General features: G+C 36.5%; 1 protein-coding gene and 1 non-coding gene across 2 annotated transcripts in view; one reads left to right on the top strand and one right to left on the bottom strand.

Moving 5' to 3' along the window:
• The window catches only part of LOC136038948 (uncharacterized), a 470704-nt gene extending 452686 nt beyond the window's left edge, over positions 1–18018 (bottom strand). The window contains exon 1 of the transcript XR_010620344.1: positions 17928–18018. The gene's annotated coding sequence lies outside the window, so the exon portion shown is untranslated. The remainder of the gene's footprint in view (positions 1–17927) is intronic.
• Positions 15968–16086, top strand: LOC136039021 (5S ribosomal RNA). The gene has a single exon (XR_010620354.1). It is a non-coding gene; the product is annotated as a 5S ribosomal RNA (ribosomal RNA).
• Positions 18019–22607: the final 4589 nt, after the last annotated feature.

The following is a 22607-nucleotide window of genomic DNA, read 5'->3' as shown; positions in this document are numbered from 1 at the left end:
GTCCCTGGGGGAGGGGCTGCATGTTACAAACTTTGACCAATGTTTACATACAGTAATGGTTACTGGGAAGTGTACCGACGTTTTCAGGTGGATTTTTTTGGTTTGAGTGTGGGGTTCAGTGGAGGGGGCTATATGGGAGGATCTTTCCTTGGAGGAATATTTCATGGGGGAAGAGAAATTCAATGAAAAGGGCGCAGGATTTTCTAGCATTACTATTAAAAAAAACAAAAAACAATGAAAATATAAACATGAAAAAGTTTTTTCAACTGAAAGTAAGGAGAAGCATTAAAATTTAAAACGAACAGAGATTATTACGCATATGAGGGGTTCTAAAAATACTTTAGCATAAAGAGGGGGGTATTTAGGAGGAGATAAATACTTCGCTCTTTATGCTAAATTATTTTTAGTAATTTCAACTATTTATTCTACGGCCTTTCTGATTCAGGGGGTCATTCTTAAAGAATTGGGACAAAACAAAATTTAATATGAAGAGCGAGGTATTAACGAGGGGACCAACCCCCTCATATATATAATCAAAAATACAAGAATATAAAAGTTTGTTACGTAAGTTAATTCTTAAGTTACGTATATTTTTTACTAATAAAAACGTTCGTTAAAAATTAAAAGTTCTAGTTGCCTTTTTAAGTAACCGAAAAATTGGAGGGCAACTAGGCCTCCTTCCCCATCCCTTATTTCTCAAAATCGTCTGATCAAAACTAAGAGAAAGCCATTTAGCCAAAAAAAGAATTAATATGCAAATTTCATTTTAACAATTTATGTACGGAGAGCAAAATCAGACGTGCATTAATTCAAAAACTTTCAGAAATTAAATAAAAAAGAACAAGTTTTTTGAAATGAAAGTAAGGAGCGACATTAAAACTTAAAACGAACAGAAATTACTCCGTATGTGAAAGGGGCTTTTCCTCTGTGTATTCTTTTCCGTATATGAAAGGGGCCTCAACACCATTTGATTAAACAAAAGACCTGTAAAGAATGATGTAAGACAAGAAGTAAGATTGGAAGAAGTAAGACACTGAATTGGAAGAAGTAAGAAGAAGAAGTAGAGCACTGAGCTCTATAGCATTAACACTTTGATTAAACAAAAGACCTGTAAAGAATGATGTAAGACAAGAAGTAAGATTGGAAGAAGTAAGACAAGACAAGTAAGAAGTAAGACAAGAAGTAAGAAGCCAAAAAATGGTCCCATATAGCAACACAGCTTCCTAGGTAACCAAAAATGTCTTTCTGCTATAATTATGTTTTTGATCAGTCTACGTGATCTAATTCTTTAGCTAGAGAATTACTTTAAAGAAAATATGAGACCCTAGAACTTATTTCCTAGGCTACTTTAACAAAAAATCAAATCAATTTTGTACTGAACAGTGGTAGAAGGACTTTGGGTGGAACATTATCAATGTTTAATGTGGCAGAGAAATTTGATCATAAGCCCTTTTTGACTGAGATCAGAAGCTCCAAGATGTTTGATTAAGCCAGAAATAAAAATCCAAGCAATAAGGCCAAAGACTAGAGATCAGCAGCAAACATTAGGCTTACTGATATAACAGAACAGCTTCCCAGGTTAGAAAAAAACTAATTTCTATTTTTATTGAAAATTTTAACACCACTCAACTGATTTAGATTTCACTTGGTAGTCATCTAGTTTATGCCCTCTTCTGAACTAAGTACTATAGTACTGAGGTAAATTCTGGCTTAGGGGCTTTTGGCCATCTTGGAAAAAGATTGAACTAACTGAGAGACACTTTCAGGAATGAATCTAGGACCTATAAATACCCCATGAAGATGCTGCCAAGCTACAATGTCAACCTGTTTCTTATATGGCTTATGAGATAGCATACATATGACAGGTCCAGACCTATCTATGTTCTAACAAAAAATGTTTAACCTTGATTTTCAGTTTAAAATCTCCTTTTCATTGATTGTAGTTTTTGAAAAGGAAGTTTCTGCTATTTCTTTAGAATTTCAAGCGATATCAGGGTTTTTTTCCTAAATTTAAGAAATAGATTTACAGATCTTTAACTCCTTATAAATTGGGACTGAGGAAAGGAATGAGGCCCAAAAGACTTTTCTTCTGCCTCCTATCAATAACAGGCCTATTAAGCAAGGTTTTACTTTTAATGACAGCGCAATTGTAAAAGCTCATCAGATTGATAGTCTTTGGAGGGAGAAGGAGTGGAGGTAGGTGCTTTAAAATACCTTCCCAGGAAGTTGTTAATACTCATTTAGCTAAACTAATTTCCAGTATTGTAAAAAGCCTAAGTTAGAATTTTACTTAGTAATGAAATTCTTCACTACTATCCAGCTCAACGTGGTTCAATCCCACTTTATAGGGCTATAATGAGAGAAACTGCAGATGAAGGATGACAGAATACCAAAAATTGTCCTTTTTGGCCAATTGTTTACAGCCAAACAAAAAGTAAGTCGTCCCAAATGGGGTGGGGATCGTTATAAGGATATGCCCTATGGACGCCAGCAGAGGGCAATGCCCCATAGAAACAAGAATACATTTAAAATGAATATAAATAGAAAATGAGAAATATTGCAATTAAATTTCAGTAAAACAAATCTCCTTGTGGCACTTGCCACCCAAAGCAAAGTTTTCTGAAAGTACTCACAATCCCCTCCTCCCACATCTATTCTTCTATTTTGCCAGTAAACATATGAAGATGGTCTTTGTGTTACGAAGAAAACTACTACTACTACTAATAACTCACTGCAGCACCAAGCCGCCTGAGGCCAACACAGCTACGCACGCTCCTCCTCCAACCTAATCTATTTAAAGCCTCCCTCTTTACACCCTCCCAGGAAGTTCCCATTTCCTTTAAATCCTTATTTATGACATCCTCCCAACCCAGACAAGGACGACCTGCTTTCCGTGTAGCCCCAGACGGTTGGCCAAAAAGGACAATCTTCGGTAATCTGTCATCCTTCATCCGTAGAACGTGGCCTAGCCATCTCAACCTTTCTTTCATTATAGCCCGAGAAAGCGGGATTGAACCACACTTTTCGTACAACCTACTGTTTGAAATACGGTCAGTCAGCCGGGTACCCAGAACAATCCGTTGGCAATTTCTCTGGAAAACATCTAGTAAATTTTCATCTGCTTTTCGGAGTGTCCATGCTTCAGAGCCATATTACGAAGAAAAGAAAATCTACAATAGGAGGGGAGCTAGTAAATGAGGCGGGAAGATGATGTAAGGAAAAATTTTAGGGAAATGGAAACTTCTTGGGAGGGTTTTAAGAGGGAGGCTGTAAATAGACTGGGTTCGAGAAGGAGCATGCATAGGTGTGTTGGCCTCAGGTGGCTTGGTGCTGCAGGAAGCCATTAGAGGTAGTAGTAATGAAATTCTTAATTCATTTAGAAAACAAATTTAGTGTTTTTTATTTATTAATGCCAAATACGGTAAGCTTTCAAGCTTGTTGCATTAAACATAATAAATATAAAAACAACATAAATTGCTAACATAATACACAAATCTATAATTTTAGTATAGATATAATACATAATTTTACAAATCTATAATATTAGTTACGCGCCATTGTAGTTGTGTCCCTGTGTCCCACCTGTGAATAGAGAAAGATATAAATATATGTTTTTAACTACGTAAAACATGCGAATATACAACATTCTTCGCTGTCCCATTGTCTGTGCATATAAATAGATTGTCAGGTTTACTGACTCTTGAACATGCAACATATAATTGTCCATGGGAAAAACAATCCGTATTCAGATCTATACTTCATTATTCTAATGATGTGTCCCTGTGTCCCGGTCATCATTTATATTCCCTGTGTCCTGGTCGTCATTTGTGTCCCGGTGTCCCGGTCTGTAATTTCTATTCGAACAATCCCTATTTCCCGGTCGTCATTTATATATCCCGCCTGTGCCCCCGGCGTCCCCGTTGTAGTTGTGTCCCTATGTCCCGGTCGTCATTTATATTCCCTGTGTCCCGGTCGTGATTTGTGTCCGGGTGTCCCAGTCTGTAATTTCTCTTTGAGGTTTCCGGTCGTCATTTATATTCCCTCTGTCTCGGTCGTCATTTGTGTCCCGGTCTGTAATTTCTCTTTGAGTGTTTTTTCTTTTTAGTTTTTTTTTTAGTTTTTTACCTTTTTTCTTTTTTCAGTTTTCTTTTTCTTCTTTATTTTTCAGCGTCACTATGAAGTACATATCGCCGAACCTTTGTATTTTTAACTTAAATCTGGTAGGCATTGATGACCTTATCCAAGTCAAAATCCCAAACCCAATCATCATCGCTATCATTTTCAGTTTTGATATGTTTTGACTCTCGCTGTCCATGTGGATTTTCATCTAACTGCGCGGTTTTGCGTTCTTTAGCCGCAAGCCTGTTTTCTTGCTGTTCTTGTGATTCCTCGGCACGCTTTCTTTTCTTACTTTCTCTATCAGCCGCAAGCCTGTTTTCTTGCTGTTCTTGTGATTCCTCGGCACGCTTTCTTTTCTTACTTTCTCTATCAGCAGCAAGTTTTTTGGCATAGACTCTTTGAGCAGCTTCCTCGGCTGTTGCCATTGTAGGTTCTTCAGTCATTTTACAATTAAACATTTTTCCGTGAACGAATGTCTTAAATACCTTTAATGACGTCATCGTCATAACAAACATGACGACATCTAACTTCATGATGTCAGTCGACACACAAACATGACGTCACTCGACACACACACACACATACAGACAACTTATTTTTATATATATAGATAGCTGTTGTGGTGGCGCTTCGCGCCACCCCAACACCTAGTTGGTGGGACGCTTCGCGCCCCCCAAGCCCCCCCACGCGCGTAAGTCGTTACGCGCCATATTAGTTACGCGCCATTGTAGTTGTGTCCCTGTGTCTCACCTGTGAATAGAGATAGATATAAATATATGTTTTTAAATACGTAAAACATGCGAATATACAACATTCTTCACTGTCCCATTGTCTGTGCATATAAATAGATTGTCAGGTTTACTGACTCTTGAACATGCAACATATAATTGTCCATGGGAAAAACAATCCGTATTCAGATCTATACCTCATTATTCTAATGATGTGTCCCTGTGTCCCGGTCGTCATTAATATTCCCTGTGCCTGGTCATCATTTGTGTCCCGGTCTGTAATTTCTATTCGAACAATCCCTGTGTCCCGGTCGTCATTTATATATCCCACCTGTGCCCCCGGCGTCCCCGTTGTAGCTGTGTCCCGGTCGTCATTTATATTCCCTGTGTCCCGGTCGTGATTTGTGTCCGGGTGTCCCAGTCTGTAATTTCTCTTTGAGGTTCCCGGTCGTCATTTATATTCCCTCTGTCTCGGTCGTCATTTGTGTCCCGGTCTGTAATTTCTCTTTGAGTGTTTTTTCTTTTTAGTTTTTTTTTAGTTTTTTACCTTTTTTCTTTTTTCAGTTTTCTTTTTCTTCTTTATTTTTCAGCGTTACTATGAAGTACATATCGCCGAACCTTTGTTTTTTTAACTTAAATCTGGTAGGCATTGATGACCTTATCCAAGTCAAAATCCCAAACACAATCATCATCGCTATCATTTTCAGTTTTGATATGTTTTGACTCTCGCTGTCCATGTGGATTTTCATCTAACTGCGCGGTTTTGCGTTCTTTAGACGCAAGCCTGTTTTCTTGCTGTTCTTGTGATTCCTCGGCACGCTTTCTTTTCTTACTTTCTCTATCAGCCGCAAGCCTGTTTTCTTGCTGTTCTTGTGATTCCTCGGCACGCTTTCTTTTCTTACTTTCTCTATCAGCAGCAAGTTTTTTGGCATAGAATCTTTGAGCAGCTTCCTCGGCTGCTGCCATTGTAGGTTCTTCAGTCATTTTACAATTAAACATTTTTCCGTGAACGAATGTCTTAAATACCTTTAATGACGTCATCGTCATAACAAACATGACGACAACTAACTTCATGACGTCAGTCGACCCACAAACATGACGTCACTCGACACACACACACACACACACAGACAACTTATTTTTATATATATAGATAACTTCAACAAACACTGTCAAATAATTCTATAAATCATTTAAAAATGATTTACTGTGAAAATGTGTTTCTGCTGGTTTTGTTTTGAATGTGTTCATATTATCTGTTAGAAATGTTTCAGTTCGAAATTATATTTTAGAAAGGTCATTCCATGGCTTCCATACCCTGCTGTAAAATGAATGTTAGCCTACTTTCCTTTTTGAAAGTGAAGGGTACAATAACTTGTTTATGTGATACATATTTATTGCTTTTTAGAGCTGGGTCCAGTTTAAGGGCATACCATCCCTCCCCACTTTATGCCTAGACTATGTACAAAAGTCTACTAGTTTTATTGGTTTATAATATTTCTCATTTTTTTACCATTTATAGCAAACCACTTATTTTCTCAATTCTATAATTATTTTCTATCAACAGTGTAGTGTGTCAATTGAAACAAATCTAAGGGTGTGTGTACATGTATTTTTCAAAATACAGGGAGGCACATTTTTTTGTTCCTTCAAAAATACCAAAAAAAGGAATTATGAATAACAAAGGATATTTTTCAAAATCTAGGGTGGATAGGGGGAATCCAAGTGAGCCTGATTCCCCTAATTGATGCATAATGCAAAATTTTAGCCCTTTTTATAGCAAACCAATGTGCCGAAATCTTATGTCTTTTGATAGAAATGATTATATGAAAAATCTAGACTGATCTTCATTTTTAAGCTGTTTTTTTTTTTTTTACAAAATATCTTTAATTGCTCTACTCTGACCAGTTGTCTTAAGACTTACCAATTTCTTTCTTTATTGCTCTATTATACAGAAACATTAGACTTACAATTAAGATCAGCAAGCTGTAAGATCTTAGCACTTTGATGAAGCAGAAAATTAAAACCTGTGCAGAAAGAAGTAAGATCTTAGATAAGAACTGACAAAGCAGAAAAACAAGCTAAAACAACCACCCTTCCCCCAAAAATCACTTTCAGGAGCATGCTTACAGACTAGGGCTATGTCTGGGCATTAAGGAAGGGAGAGGGCAGGATTCAATTCAACATAGGCCTAAACCTAAAAAGTTTTTTTTTTAATAAAATGAAGTAAGAAGTTGTTATTGGATTCAGATGAGGTGATAAACATGATTGTTTCCTAAATTTTCTTAAGTTGTAAGTGGCAGTTTGACCCCTTTCAAGGTTACCTCCCAAATTTTCTTTTCACATCCCAATTCTTTGGTATGCTATAAGTCTAAATTTTATTTTTTTATTAAAATGAAGTAAGAAGTTTTGCTATTGAATTCAGATGAGGTGATAAACCAGATTGTTTCCTAAATTTTCTGAAATTGTAGATGGCAGTTTGACCCCTTTCAAGGTTACCTCCCAAATTTTCTTTTCACATCTAAATTCTTTGGTATGCTGTAATAACCTAGAAATATATACATTTTTTTGAATAAAATGAAGTAAGAACCTGTGTTATTGATTCCAGATGAGGTGATAAAGCAGATTGTTTCTTATATTTTCTCAAACTGTAGATGGCAGTTTGACCCCTTTGAAGATTACCTCCCAAATTTTCTTTTGGCATCCCAATTCTTTGGTAAGCTGCTATAGCCTAGAAATATTTTTTTTGAAAAATAGCTAAATTGTGAACCTTCTCTTTATGACAGCCCTAGGCTACTAGCCCAAGTAAATCACCTTTTCTTTAAAAATCAGAGCAGTTCAAAATGAATAAAAGTAAGTTAATAAGACGCTAGTTAGTTTAGATTAGGTTAATTCACAAGGGATATCTTATTCTTAAGCTTGAAATGTGCGGAGTTGAGCAGGCTAAACCTAGTCTCAGATATCATTCAACTATAGGACAAAGCTAGATGTAGGCTATTTCATGAAAATATTTGAAAAACATTGGCCTACCATGACATACTTCTTTATCAATAACCCATTTAAAAGAGATTTAAAGCCTAAAATACTTTTTTTACAATTCAAAGTGATCCTCAGCTACCAAAAAACTTCAACAAACCCATAGACTAGGATAGCTAGGCGACAAGGGGTGGTTATATCCCATAGCTTAAATAACTATTATAAAAGAGGTAATTTCTAATAATATAATGTAGTAAATCAGCCGTAAGACTAAGACCTAGCTATGCTCTTGGCCAAGTTCAGGCTAGCCTGAAGGACAACCAAGGTCATGGCCAAGAAATTAAAACTAGCCAATTTAAGCAGCCTAGATCTAGCCAACTCAAAACCATACCTGAACTTCTCAAAACGTTTCGGGTCCTTCTAAAATCCCTCTCCAATATTGATTTTTTGAGCCATTTTTATCAAAATAAGCTTGAGGCTTTTTCCAAGCAGATTCTTCAACTGGAAACAGTGCTTCCACTTTTCGATTTCAATTTTCCCTATTTTCATACTAATTTTCCCTAGAAGTCCTCGTGTTTAGGTCTGATTTCTCCCTATTTTTCTCCCTAGAAAAAAGGATATTTTGCCCTAGATTTCCACAGAATTTACATGAGATCTTTTTACTTCAGATAATGATAACAACATCTTTTACACTAACGAGAATACATACAAAAGTTCAAACTGAGATCTTTTTACTTCAGATAATGATAACATCTTTACACTAACGAGACTATATAAAAAAGTTCAAACAAGTGTCATCTCCAGCACTTCATCGCACGTAGCGTTTGCCTTCGTCTTGAAGCCAGCGACAGCTTTCGGTATACTGACAGTTGATGAAGTTTTATCTTCGTTTTTCAACCAGTAATTGACTCGGATCAGTGAGACTAGGGTGACATTTTCGAGACTATTTCTCATGTCTGTTTTGATCAATTTCAGGAGGCTGAACAAACGTTCAGCTGGAACGTTGCTAAAAGGTAACGAGAATATCAGCGAAATGCACTTCCGCAGTTCCGGGTACTTGATTTCGCCACTGCGAGTCTTCAGACCAAGTATTTTCTTCCAGTATTTTTCAACTGACAGGTCTTCAACTTGGGCATCTCCCAAATGAAGCTCAGTGACATCAGTCATTACCTGTGACCTCCATTCTACGTCCGTTTTCAGGAGGGAACACTTTTCTGTTAGAACAGGAAATCTCACAAATAGTGACCTTAGAGATCTTGGGTTCAAATTTCTTGCATTCCTTGGTTCAACTAAAGCCAAAATGTCATAAATTTCGTCTTCAAACTTGAACCAGTCTTTGATCTGCTTGATCAGGACTATATAGTAGTTTCGACACGACTGGTAATAGAGATCAATGTTATCACTTGGCTCTTGAGCATCCTCGAGTTCTTGCATGAAATCGGTTGCAGCTATTCCCACATATGTCTGGTTTAAAGGCAGATACTCACTAGAAAGGTAAGGATCCAGTTCAGTAAACGAACCAACATTGCGAATATAGTCCAATTTCATGAAGTTAGACGCAACATCATTCACAAGTTTGCTGACACTAAGCTTCAGGGAGTGAAGAAGTGGGAGTTCGGATTGAAAAACTGTATTGAATTCGTTGGAGAGGCCAAGAGAGTAGTCCATGAATTCAAGGTATGGCTTTGTCAACTTGCTTTGTAATGTCGACAAGATAAGGTCATTTGTTGCAGTTGGGTTTTCAAACGTGGTTCCTACGAAATACTGAATAAGTGCAACCCATTGCTCAATAAGCCTCTTCACACAGGCCTGAAGGGATAACCAACGGGTCTGTCCCGGAGCTGGGATTCGGTGTGCTTCACATCGGAAGAAATCCTGAAATTCGGCGAACTTCTCTCGCCTGGAAGCGCTTCTGGAAAAGTGGACATAGATATTTCGCGCCAAGTCTTCGAGTATCTTGGGAAGTGACAAGCATGCATATGGCGAGCATAAGTGAATAAGATGGCATGAGCATTTCACATTCAAGATGTGTGGCACCATGGCTTTCATAAGGGTTGAAGCAGATCTGTTGGCTCCAAACATGACGTTAGTTGTATCTGCACAAAATCCAACAATATTTTGCCAGGGAATCGAGTTTTCTTCAATGACTTGCTTGATGCGGTTAGTCAGGCCCTCAGCCGATCCATCACTACACTTAACCATATCCAATACTTCGACAAGAAGTTTTAGATCTTTCTCGCTAAAAAATACAACCATGATAGCTAGCTGTTTATCAATAGTACGATCAGTGGTTTCGTCAATTATCACAGAGAAAAAAGTGGTTTTGAGCAACTCGACTAACTGGTTTTGTAGCACCAACGAAAAATTCTGTCGCAAAATATTTGTAGCTTTCTGTTTACCCAATGTGACCCCTGCCAGGGCCTGGTCTTTGGGAAATAATTTTCTGAGGAAAGGAATCAAGCTGTCTGCGAGACGTAATGGCAGATTATGTTCTGCCAAAAATATGCAGATGCGCTGTCCAATTTCTTTGGAATGACTGCCTACAGTCAGAAGTTTTTCAATGCTGCCAGACTTCGTCTCAATTTCACTGCTTGCTTTTATATGCTGCTTGGTCAGGGCATGCTTCGTCAACTCTGATTTCCCACAATACACATACTTCAAACAGAACTTACAGTATGGTACATAAGTCTTTTTCTTTGACTTGTTTGTCACTCTTTTCTCTATCCAATTTTTACACATTGGTAACTGAAGCCACTTGTCAACAAACTTTTGCTCGTATGTTTTCCTTTGGGAATTCTGCCCTGAACCCTGCTTTTTTTTGGAGGAGTCACCAGGAGGTGAACTTCAGGAACATCATCATCTTCGTCATCCAGTCGTCTTTCGGGACTAGATGCAATTTGAAGATTATCTTCCTCTGAGTCAGTACATTGGCTTTCAGACGAACTTTGTATGTCAATGATCTCTAGAAAAAGTGTTTTATTAGTGATCAAAACTAGTCTATTTCTATAATTACTTGTACAAGGGTACACAATAACTAGATCATGCTAAACTATGCTCATGGGCATTAAGGTGCATATCGTCAATTAACTTAAATTACCTCATGTATAATTTAAGTTTGCAGTATGGAGTACGGATGGACCGAAAATTTGCAATGATTGCATTGCACTAGTTTGCAAAAATCAAAACGAAGTATGCCCAGCTTGATAAATGATAATTAATTATTTATTATGTTGTTTGCTGGTTGGTTTAGAAAATGGTTAACTTTTACTACTGAACGCCAGCAAAAACGTAGGTTTTTCCATTAGTGCAGTAGATGTAAATAGTAAAGAGTTAAATTGTCTTTATTAATAAAGTAAGTATCAAAGTATAGTATCTTCAGATTTGGAACACCACTTTACATGGAAAAAGAAATTTGTGACCCACTTCTTCACTAGAAGAGCTTTGTTTTGATGTCTTCTAACCTAGGAGGGACCAACACAAGCAAAAAAAAAAACAAAAGAAGTTTCTCTGTAAACCTAGCTTAACAAAATACTTTAATTTGCTACTTTCACATCGCTGCAGTCCAAGGCAAAACAGTTTTTCCATTAGTGCAGTAGATGTAAATAGTAAAGAGTTAAATTGTCTTTATTAATAAAGTAAGTATCAAAGTAAAGTATCTTCAGATTTGGAACACCACTTTAAATGGAAAAAAGAAATTTGTGACCCACATCTTCACTAGAAGAGCTTTGTTTTGATGTCTTCTAACCTAGGAGGGACCAACCCAAGCAAAAACAACACAAAAGAAGTTTCTCTGTAAACCTAGCTTAACAAAATAGTTTAATTTGCTACCTTCACATTGCTGCAGTCCAAGGCAAAACAGTAGATTTTACATGATTCCAAATGGCAAGTGGCAGGCAAGTGGACATTAACAAAAGACTAGACTAAATATTATTGTGTAAATCATCAGATTAAAAATAAGGGTACTCACAGCTAGTTTTAACAGAATGCAGGGTCCCTTATAGACAGTATGGATTGCAACTTTTCTGCAAAAAAGCCTAAACTAAATTACTAAATACCTAATGAATGAAAATCCAAGGGATTAAAGTCGTCCCTTCCTAATGAATGTCATTCCACGCTTTAGCTTTTTTTTTGAAATTTCGCACTGATCTTTGCAATATAAGCCAGTGTTGCGGCATAAGTATTTCCAAGAAGACTGAGCATAATCTGCAATCTATAAGAATTTGTCAGCCTTCGTTTGAAAAATTCGAATTTTCCCTGAAGATCCCTAAAAACCCTTACTTTACCCCAGATTTCCCTGAATCCCTAGATTCAAAATAAGTGTCCCTAAAAGAAGTGATTTTCCCCTAAAATAGGGTAATCTCCCTAGAAGTGGAAGCCCTGACTGGAAATGCTTTTCCTTCCATGTCTGCTTTGCGAACAGTGTTTCCACTTCGCATGCTTCGAAAATCGGTATATCCACCTAAAATTCCGTAGAAAATCGGTAGATGGCGTTACGCTATCGGTACAAAAATCGGTAGGGAATTTCTAGACATGCCCAAACCCTCTAAGTGTATGTTAAGTTCGCGAAAATGCTCAATTTTTTGCTGAAGTCCCAGATCAATTCAGAATTAGACCACTCTACAACGGTCTATCGACTTACGATTGATTATACGACGATTTAAAGCAATGTTTTCTTTAAAACTGCAAAAGAGTAATGGGGCGTTGTTTGATCTCGTTGCAATAACGACGGTTACGAAATGTTGCAGTCGTTGCAAATGCAGCGTTTGGAGTGGTTCTTGTAAATCTCTAGTATACTAATATGGTATACTCTTGAGCTAGCGGCGATTCTAAAATGTTGCAAACGCGGCATTTACAGTAGTTGCTGCAAATCTATCCGAATTCACACATAAGGAAAGAACGATTATCATGTATTAATTAAATTGGCATTTGGTGTTTATGCCTACGTCGGAACAAGATATGTTTAGACACGAATATATTGCCTGCCACGCTTGTAAACATAGATGCTTAGCTAGACACGCATGAGAACGGGGCTTAAAAAATACACTTTCAATATCCTTAGTTATTATTAATGGAATCCTATTATACTTAATCATGTACTGTTCATCAAAAGCACTTAAAATTGGACTTTAAACAACAAATGAGATACTGGATTCAAATGATTAAAGCAACTGATACGCAACTGCAAACGACGGAATCAAGCCTAAGATCGTATCGGTAGAATACGTTGATTGAATTCTAATCTACTTAATTAGGTACTTTTCATCATAATAAATCAATAAAGCATACTTTGGTCTTCAAACAACAATTCAGGAACAGCGGCAGTTTCAAATATCTAATGCAACTCAAAACAGAAACTTTTGCTCTTCCACCGTAAACATACATCACTAACATTCTGAAGCCTTAGCATAGGATCGTATCAATACATAGGTTGATTGAATTCTAATCTACTTAATTAGGTACTTTTCATCATAAAAAATCAATAAAGCACACTTTGGAACAGTGGAAGTTTCAAATATCTAATGCAACACAAAACATAAACTTTTGCTATTATAGACTAACTTTGATCACTCATATACAACTTTCAACGGTCGCAGATGCTCGTACTTCCTTTAGCCATTTTTCTAGTTCATGATCAACCATCAGCGACGAAGAATGCATATTCATCCTCTTCGTCCCGCATTTAGTACGCAAGATGGCAGACAAGGTCAGTGTCGACAATTTATTTTGTTTATCCAGTCTTCACCTCTTTTAAAGTGCTGAAAAGACGTTCTGCAACAACATTCGAGAAAGGCAGTGAAAAGAAAAAGTATATAGCCTGCCTTAAATTTACAAACCTCGGTCGACCACTTGGGGTAACAATGGACAAAACGAATCTCCAATATTCTACTGGTGACTGATACAGATCCTTTGGAACATCAACAGAGCTTTCTTCACGCCTTTCCGAGTCAATGGCAGCTCTAGGACATTTGGGAGGGAAATGCTTAACTGGAATTGGTGCAAGACTAGAAAGATTGAGCTTAGCAGCATTTGAAGGCTCGACAAGACAGAAAATCTCATACAAATCATCATCAAATATGAACCTGGTTTTGATCTGTGCAACTGCTTTCTTGTAAAATTCTCTTGCTGTGAGGTATAGCTTCATCTCTTGATTATGGTCCACCTTAGGGTCGCGGTCTACAAGCTCTGAAATGGCGATCTGGGCATTCAGTCCAAGATAAATTTTTTGGATAGCTACATAATATTTGTCATCATTTACATCAAGTGAATTTTTCTAAGCATTTACATATCCTACCTCAAGTAAGTTCTTGGAGAGAGTTGCAACAAGTCTTTTTGTTTCTAATTTAAAAGTATGGAAAAGGGGGAGACTGTGATTGGAAAAGAGCATTGAATTCAGCCAACATGCCCAAAATATAGTCCATGAACATCATCATTATTCTCATAAAGGGGTTTTTCAAGTCACCAAGTGCTAAATCGTTTCCATGGGTAGGATCATCAAACACAGCCTCAGTAAAATAAAATGTCAGAGCATCCCATTGCTCAAGAATTCATTTGAAGCAGCTATGTATAGATAACCATCTAGTTTGTCCAGGGGACAATATCTTCTGATTGTCAATTTCTAAGAAGTTCTCGAAAGCGTTCAATGAATTCACTCGTTTTGCACTATGACTAAAGTGGCTGTGAATGGCTCCGGGATTTCGCTAAATGGCACTGTACGCAGTCACACCTATTATGTTCAATTAAAAAGAAAAAAAAATAGCAAAAATCGCCAGAAGTCGGTAGAAAATCGGTATTTCGGTAGGCTTGAAATTTATTCGGTAGAAAGGTCCGAAAATCGGTAGATCTACCGATAAATCGGTAGAAGTGGAAACACTATTTGCGAATGAACTTTTCTATCGGTTAAAATGTATAGCGTTTACAAAATTGGACCCGTTTATATACCAACTAGAGTTCGCGCACAATTCTTTTATCAGAGGAACTCAGTTCGCTAGCCGGAGTATAAATTGTTGCGCTTTCAAGAATCGACATCATTTTCAATCTGTTCGTTATTGAGAAGAGTCCAAGTGAATTTTGTAATCTAGAAACCATGTCAGGAAGAGGAAAAGGTGGAAAAGTGAAGGGAAAGGCAAAGTCCCGTTCAAACAGGGCTGGTCTCCAATTCCCAGTGGGAAGGATCCACCGTCTTCTGAGAAAGGGCAACTATGCGGAGCGAGTTGGTGCAGGCGCACCCGTTTACCTTGCAGCGGTGATGGAGTATTTGGCTGCCGAGGTCCTTGAGCTTGCTGGTAATGCTGCACGAGATAACAAAAAAACTCGTATCATTCCTCGTCACCTTCAGCTAGCCATTAGAAACGATGAAGAACTTAACAAGCTACTGTCGGGGGTTACCATTGCCCAAGGAGGCGTTTTGCCCAATATTCAAGCAGTCCTTCTACCAAAGAAGACTGAAAAACCGGCAAAGGCCTAAATGAATCTAATTTTAGCTCCAAGACCTACCCCAAATTAACAAACAGCCCTTTTAAGGGCTACAAATTAATTGAATCACTCTATAGCATGTAACCACCCCCGGAAAAGAAAAAGCTATGAAATTAAGGATGCTAAAAATGTGAATAGGAAAACTTTCACAATTATCTAGTAACAAAGGGCAAGAATTTACTGGAGGCGGGGGAGATATTTTCTTTAAAAATCGTTAAATTATACCCCAACATAATCTAAATATATATTCGAGGCTTGCCCTTTTGTTACAATTAATAAAGTTTGCTTTCACATTCATCTCGTTACAAAGCATAGGAATTTATTGAAGGAAAGGAAGCTGATTTTCACCTTAAAATCCAATAGATTATGCACAAAAATCAAGGAACTGTTTTTAAAAATGACCGAGAGCCAATTCAAAGACCCTCCAATTCGACTGATCTAAACTAGCCTAGGAAGCCATAGGGTAGTCATCTCAAAGGTAGAAACATTTTGGGGGGCTTGTCGATCTGTTTCAGAAGGAATGAAGGATTTTTTTTTAAGAAAAAGGAATTAATAAACATATTTTGATTCTTTTTTAAATATTTGTCTACCTTGGTCCATGATTCTAAAATTTGGCATTTAATTTCTTTTCAGTTTGTGGAGCAACAATTATTTTGTTACAAAATCTCTCAGCCAACGGCCATACCACGTTGAAAGTACCCAGTCTCGTCAGATCCTGGAAGTCACACAACATCGGGCCTGGTCAGTACTTGGATGGGTGACCCCCTGGGAACACCGGGTGCTGTTGGCATCTTTTTTTTTTTATTATTATGATTCTTTTTTTCAAACTAAAATAATATTCTTTAACAAACTCGGTTCCTTATTCTAATAGCCCCAAGCTGATTATATCTTTTATAAGAAAAAAGAAGAGACTAAGTTGGACATCTCCTTGATTTCCATCTATAGGTAATAAATAAATGCAAGTCAACTGTTTTGGTTTAGCTGATAAGCCACTAAATGAAGGCGAAAATTGAACACAGCCACAACACTTGACTCACATTTATCTAAGCCAATAAATAAAGTCAAAAATTGTAACCAAAGTGACATTATAAGCCCCCAAGATATTTTAGTTGACCATTCCGGCAATTAAATCAAGTTGAAAGCCACCAAGAAACATACAGTTATAAATGATTAATTCTCCTATGCCGGAATTGGTTTTTCAGCCCATCCATGGGGCATCGCCTTGATCTGGGAGCTTATAACGTCACTTTTATCACAAGTCACAATTTTTGACTTCACTTATTGGTTCATCAGCTAAGGCAAAACAACAGTTGACTCACACTCATTTCTGATTTCCGAAAAGATGGCGTGTCATTCAATATATTTCATTGGCGACACTTTACCAGTAATTTATGATAAAAGGTGATTGAACAGTGTTTATTATGTCCAAATCGTCTTCATATATTTTCGGGCTCAACTCCATTGGACAGTTCAAATACCTTTGTCTTTTAATAGCATCAACACCACAAATCTGCTTGTTCCTTCAATAGCGCCGCATAAATAGCTGACTTAAATTAAACTACTTACTTTAAAATTAGTCTTTGATGTGTCCATATCCAAATCCTCTTCCTATGTTGTCGGGCCCAACTCCATGGTACTGTTCAAATTGCCTTGGTCTTTCAATAGCATCTATAGCAAAAGTCTACTCGTTCCTTCAATAGCGCCGCCTAAGCAACTATCTTAGATCAAAGACTAACTTTAAACTTAGTCTTTGATTGGTCTATATTCTAAGTCCCTTCAAATGTTTTCGGCCTCAACTTCAATTTACAGTTCCAACTACCTTTGTCTATCAGCAGCCTCAATAACACGAAAGTACTTGCTCCTTCAAGAGCGCCGCGACAACAACTGACTTTAATCAAAGACTTTTGACGTAAATCCTCTTCATATAATGTCGGGCCCAACTCCATGGTACAGTTCAAATTGCCTTGGTCTTTTGATAGCATCTATAGCAAAAGTCTACTTGTTCCTTCAATAGCGCCGCCTAAGCAACTGTCTTAGATCAAAGACTAACTTTAAAGTTAGTCTTTGATTGGTCTATGTTCAAAGTCCCTTCAAATGTTTTCGGCCTCAACTTCAATTTACAGTTCCAACTACCTTTGTCTATCAGCAGCGTCAATAACACCAATGTACTTGCTCCTTCAAGAGCGCCGTGACAACAACTGACTTTAATCAAAGACTTTTGACGTAAATCCTCTTCATATGTTGTCGGGCCCAACTCCATGGTACAGTTCAAATTTCTTTGGTCTTTCAATAGCATCTATAGCAAAAGTCTACTTGTTCCTTCAATAGCGCCGCCTAAACAACTGTCGTAGATCAAAGACTAACTTTAAAGTTAGTCTTTGATTTATCTATGTTCAAAGTCCCTTCAAATGTTTTCGGCCTCAACTTCAATTTACAGTTCCAACTACCTTTGTCTATCAGTAGCATCAGTAACACCAATGTACTTGCTCCTTAACAAACAAATACAACGTAGAAACAATAGGGAAAGTTTTTTCAAGACAATGGAAATTATTTATGTAGATATTTCGGCCCTATGTCCAAGGGCCGTCTTCAGCACAATACAATACTATATATATATATAAAAGAACTTACATCAAATTGTGAGAATTAAAACTGAATATAAAAACACTTATTAAAACAATTTTTTTAAAAATATAGCCCTAGCATCCTTACTTCAGCGAAGTTCAACCAGGACTGGCGAAAAGAATGAAATGAAGAAATATAAACTCATTCAAACTAAAGAGAATAAAATGATTAGATGCAATTTCTTAAAGCTAATCTTGCTTGTTTAGCAGCCTGTCTCAAAGGCCTTTTCGTAGTTGGTTCAGTACTATTATAAATTGGTTTAGTAAAATATTTTGTTAGATCATTTTTAATTAAATTTGAGTATAAAGAATTTAGTGAGTATTCCCCCAAGTCCCTGTTCAAAGAAATATTTTTATTGATTTTGAGATTAATTTCAATTGATTCTCGAACCACCTGTTTTATTCCCAAATCATTACTAATGAGTGAAGAGTTTTCAAAAAGTATCATGTGGGACGGATTATTAAAAATATGCCAACCTAGAGCAGAATCAAAGGAATTGTTGGAACCATTTGAAATTAAGGCCTTGTCTATGTCATTTTTATGCTGATGTAACCTTTTGTCTAGATTCTGATGGGTCCTTCCGACATAGTATTTTCCGCAATCACAGGGTATTTGATAGACCCCTCTTTGGCGAGTAACTGGGGTCTTATCTTTACCCGAATTTAAGAAATTGATGATTTTAAAATTATTTGTAAAAACTACGTACAGATTATTTTTTGTGCAAATATTTTTTAATTTTGTTGTAATCTTTGGGATATACGGAAGATAGACAATATTTGAGGGCTTATCAATAGCCTCACATTGTGAAGTATCTTCTTCGATTTTACAAGAATGTCTTTTTATTCTACGGCTAATTATTTTATTTACAAAAGGAATGGGGTATCCATTACCAAAAAGAATATCTCTGATAAAATTTATTTCTGCATTTATATATGAATGGGAGCAAATATTTAGGGCACGATCAATGAGGGAAATTACAACTGCTCTTTTAACTTGTGGGGGGTGATTTGAATTAAAGTGAAGATATCTATTGTTTTGTGTTGGCTTTCGATATATAGTAAAATCCAGTTCATCAGCTTTACGAATAATTAATACATCTAAAAACGGTAGTTTATTTTCAATTTCAACTTCAAGGGTGAACTGCAAATTTCGGTCATAAGTGTTAAGATGATCTAAGAAGCCCCGAAGTTCAGCTTCCCCATAATTCCAAAGTGAAATTACGTCATCCATATAACGACCCCAATAGACATGTTTTAGAAAATAAGAATTCAATGCCCAATTCTCAAGATTCTCGACGTAAATATTTGCTAGTAGCCCGGATAAAGGTGCCCCCATGGGTAATCCATTTTTTTGCTGATAAAAAGAATCGCGAAATTGAAAATACATAGAAAACTTATTACAAATTTTAACAAGAGTCATTAAAACTTCACAATCAATTCCTGTCGCTGAAGTCTCGATCAAGTGGTAATTTTCTTCTATTTTGTGTTTTAATAATTCCTCTGAAATAGTTACATCTATATTTGTGTACATGGAAACAATGTCGAAACTACTAACTATTGTGTTTTCTGAAATACTTGTGTTGCTAAGTTTTTTAATCAAATCTGCCGAGTTATGAATATAGGAATTTTGAGAATACAATAAAGGTTTGAAAGCTGCACAAAGCTATTTTCCAATATTGGCAGCGGGAGCTTTAGTACAAGCCACAATAGGTCTTAAGGGAATACCCTGTTTATGTATTTTTGGTAAACCGTAGAGTTTAGGACAGAAACTACCACGGGGAAAAAATTTATTGTATAGTTGTGGGGTGATTTTACCATTTTGTTTTAGCTGCTTTAATTCATTTATAATATTATTAGTGAACTGATCAGTAGGATCATGAGTTATTGTTTGATATGTAATTGTGTCATTTAAATGCGAAAAAATTTTGTTGTCATAGTCTGTTGTATTCATTACAACAAGTGAATTGCTTTTGTCTGCTTTAGTTATTATAATAGAAGGATCTTTTCGGAGATTAGATAGTATTTTTATGTCATGCAGATTTTCCGGTGTGGAATTAGTAGGAGGCTTAAACTTTTTTTGGCTATTATAGAGGATATTTATTAGACCAGATCTAACTTCATCCGGGTTAGAGACAGAAGGATAGTGTTTATGCAAAGCGGACTCTAGAGAGGAAACTATATCTGCCACAGGAACTTGTTTCGGTAGAAAAGAAAATTTTGGACCTTTTTCTAGTGTTTCGATTTCCTGGGGTTCCAATGTTTTAGAAGAGAGGTTAACGATAGCAGGCCCAGGAGTGAATCTTGGAGAATAAATACGGTTTCTCATCGAAGATTCATTTCGTAAGCCCTCTAATTTTTTATAGAGGCGTTCCTTGGACAAGCGAAAATCGTGGCTAAACAAATTCCTTTCTAATCTAACAACTTGAGCAAAATCAACGGTGGACAGGTTTTCCAGCAAAAAAGTTTCCAACGATTTTCTCTCTGAAGAAATACCACTTGATCGAGACTTCAGCGACAGGAATTGATTGTGAAGTTTTAATGACTCTTGTTAAAATTTGTAATAAGTTTTCTATGTATTTTCAATTTCGCGATTCTTTTTATCAGCAAAAAAATGGATTACCCATGGGGGCACCTTTATCCGGGCTACTAGCAAATATTTACGTCGAGAATCTTGAGAATTGGGCATTGAATTCTTATTTTCTAAAACATGTCTATTGGGGTCGTTATATGGATGACGTAATTTCACTTTGGAATTATGGGGAAGCTGAACTTCGGGGCTTCTTAGATCATCTTAACACTTATGACCGAAATTTGCAGTTCACCCTTGAAGTTGAAATTGAAAATAAACTACCGTTTTTAGATGTATTAATTATTCGTAAAGCTGATGAACTGGATTTTACTATATATCGAAAGCCAACACAAAACAATAGATATCTTCACTTTAATTCAAATCACCCCCCACAAGTTAAAAGAGCAGTTGTAATTTCCCTCATTGATCGTGCCCTAAATATTTGCTCCCATTCATATATAAATGCAGAAATAAATTTTATCAGAGATATTCTTTTTGGTAATGGATACCCCATTCCTTTTGTAAATAAAATAATTAGCCGTAGAATAAAAAGACATTCTTGTAAAATCGAAGAAGATACTTCACAATGTGAGGCTATTGATAAGCCCTCAAATATTGTCTATCTTCCGTATATCCCAAAGATTACAACAAAATTAAAAAATATTTGCACAAAAAATAATCTGTACGTAGTTTTTACAAATAATTTTAAAATCATCAATTTCTTAAATTCGGGTAAAGATAAGACCCCAGTTACTCGCCAAAGAGGGGTCTATCAAATACCCTGTGATTGCGGAAAATACTATGTCGGCAGGACCCATCAGAATCTAGACAAAAGGTTACATCAGCATAAAAATGACATAGACAAGGCCTTAATTTCAAATGGTTCCAACAATTCCTTTGATTCTGCTCTAGGTTGGCATATTTTTAATAATCCGTCCCACATGATACTTTTTGAAAACTCTTCACTCATAAGTAATGATTTGGGAATAAAACAGGTGGTTCGAGAATCAATTGAAATTAATCTCAAAATCAATAAAAATATTTCTTTGAACAGGGACTTGGGGGAATACTCACTAAATTCTTTATACTCAAATTTAATTAAAAATGATCTAACAAAATATTTTACTAAACCAATTTATAATAGTACTGAACCAACTACGAAAAGGCCTTTGAGACAGGCTGCTAAACAAGCAAGATTAGCTTTAAGAAATTGCATCTAATCATTTTATTCTCTTTAGTTTGAATGAGTTTATATTTCTTCATTTCATTCTTTTCGCCAGTCCTGGTTGAACTTCGCTGAAGTAAGGATGCTAGGGCTATATTTTTAAAAAAAATTGTTTTAATAAGTGTTTTTATATTCAGTTTTAATTCTCACAATTTGATGTAAGTTCTTTTATATATATATATAGTATTGTATTGTGCTGAAGACGGCCCTTGGACATAGGGCCGAAATATCTACATAAATAATTTCCATTGTCTTGAAAAAACTTTCCCTGTTGTTTCTACGTTGTATTTGTTTGTTATGGAAAGGCAGTGTGGTCTTCGTCGCTATTTTTTACTTGCTCCTTCAAGAGCGCCGCGACAACAACTGACTTTAATCAAAGACTTTTGATGTAAATCCTCTTCATATGTTGTCGGGCCCAACTCCATGGTGTAGTTCAAATTGCCTTGGTCTTTCAATAGCATCTATAGCAAAAGTCTACTTGTTCATTCAATAGCGCCGCCTAAGCAACTGTCGTAGATCAAAGACTAACTTTTAAGTTAGTCTTTGATTGGTCTATGTTCAAAGTCCCTTCAAATGTTTTCGGCCTCAACTTCAATTTACAGTTCCAACTACCTTTGTCTATCAGTAGCATCAGTAACACCAATGTACTTGCTCCTTCAAGAATGCCGCGACAACAACTGACTTTAATCAAAGACTTTTGACGTAAATCCTCTTCATATGTTGTCGAACCCAACTCCATGGTACAGTTCAAATTGCTTTGGTCTTTCAATAGCACTTATAGCAAAAGTCTACCAATAGCAAGTACACCAATGTACTTGCTCCTTCAAGAGCGCCGCGACAACAACTGACTTTAATCAAAGACTTTTGACGTAAATCCTCTTTTTATGTTATCG

The sequence above is a fragment of the Artemia franciscana genome, chromosome 18 (assembly GCF_032884065.1).
Source record: "Artemia franciscana chromosome 18, ASM3288406v1, whole genome shotgun sequence".
NCBI classification, from domain to species: domain Eukaryota; kingdom Metazoa; phylum Arthropoda; class Branchiopoda; order Anostraca; family Artemiidae; genus Artemia; species Artemia franciscana.
This window is presented reverse-complemented; position numbering and strand designations above follow the sequence as displayed.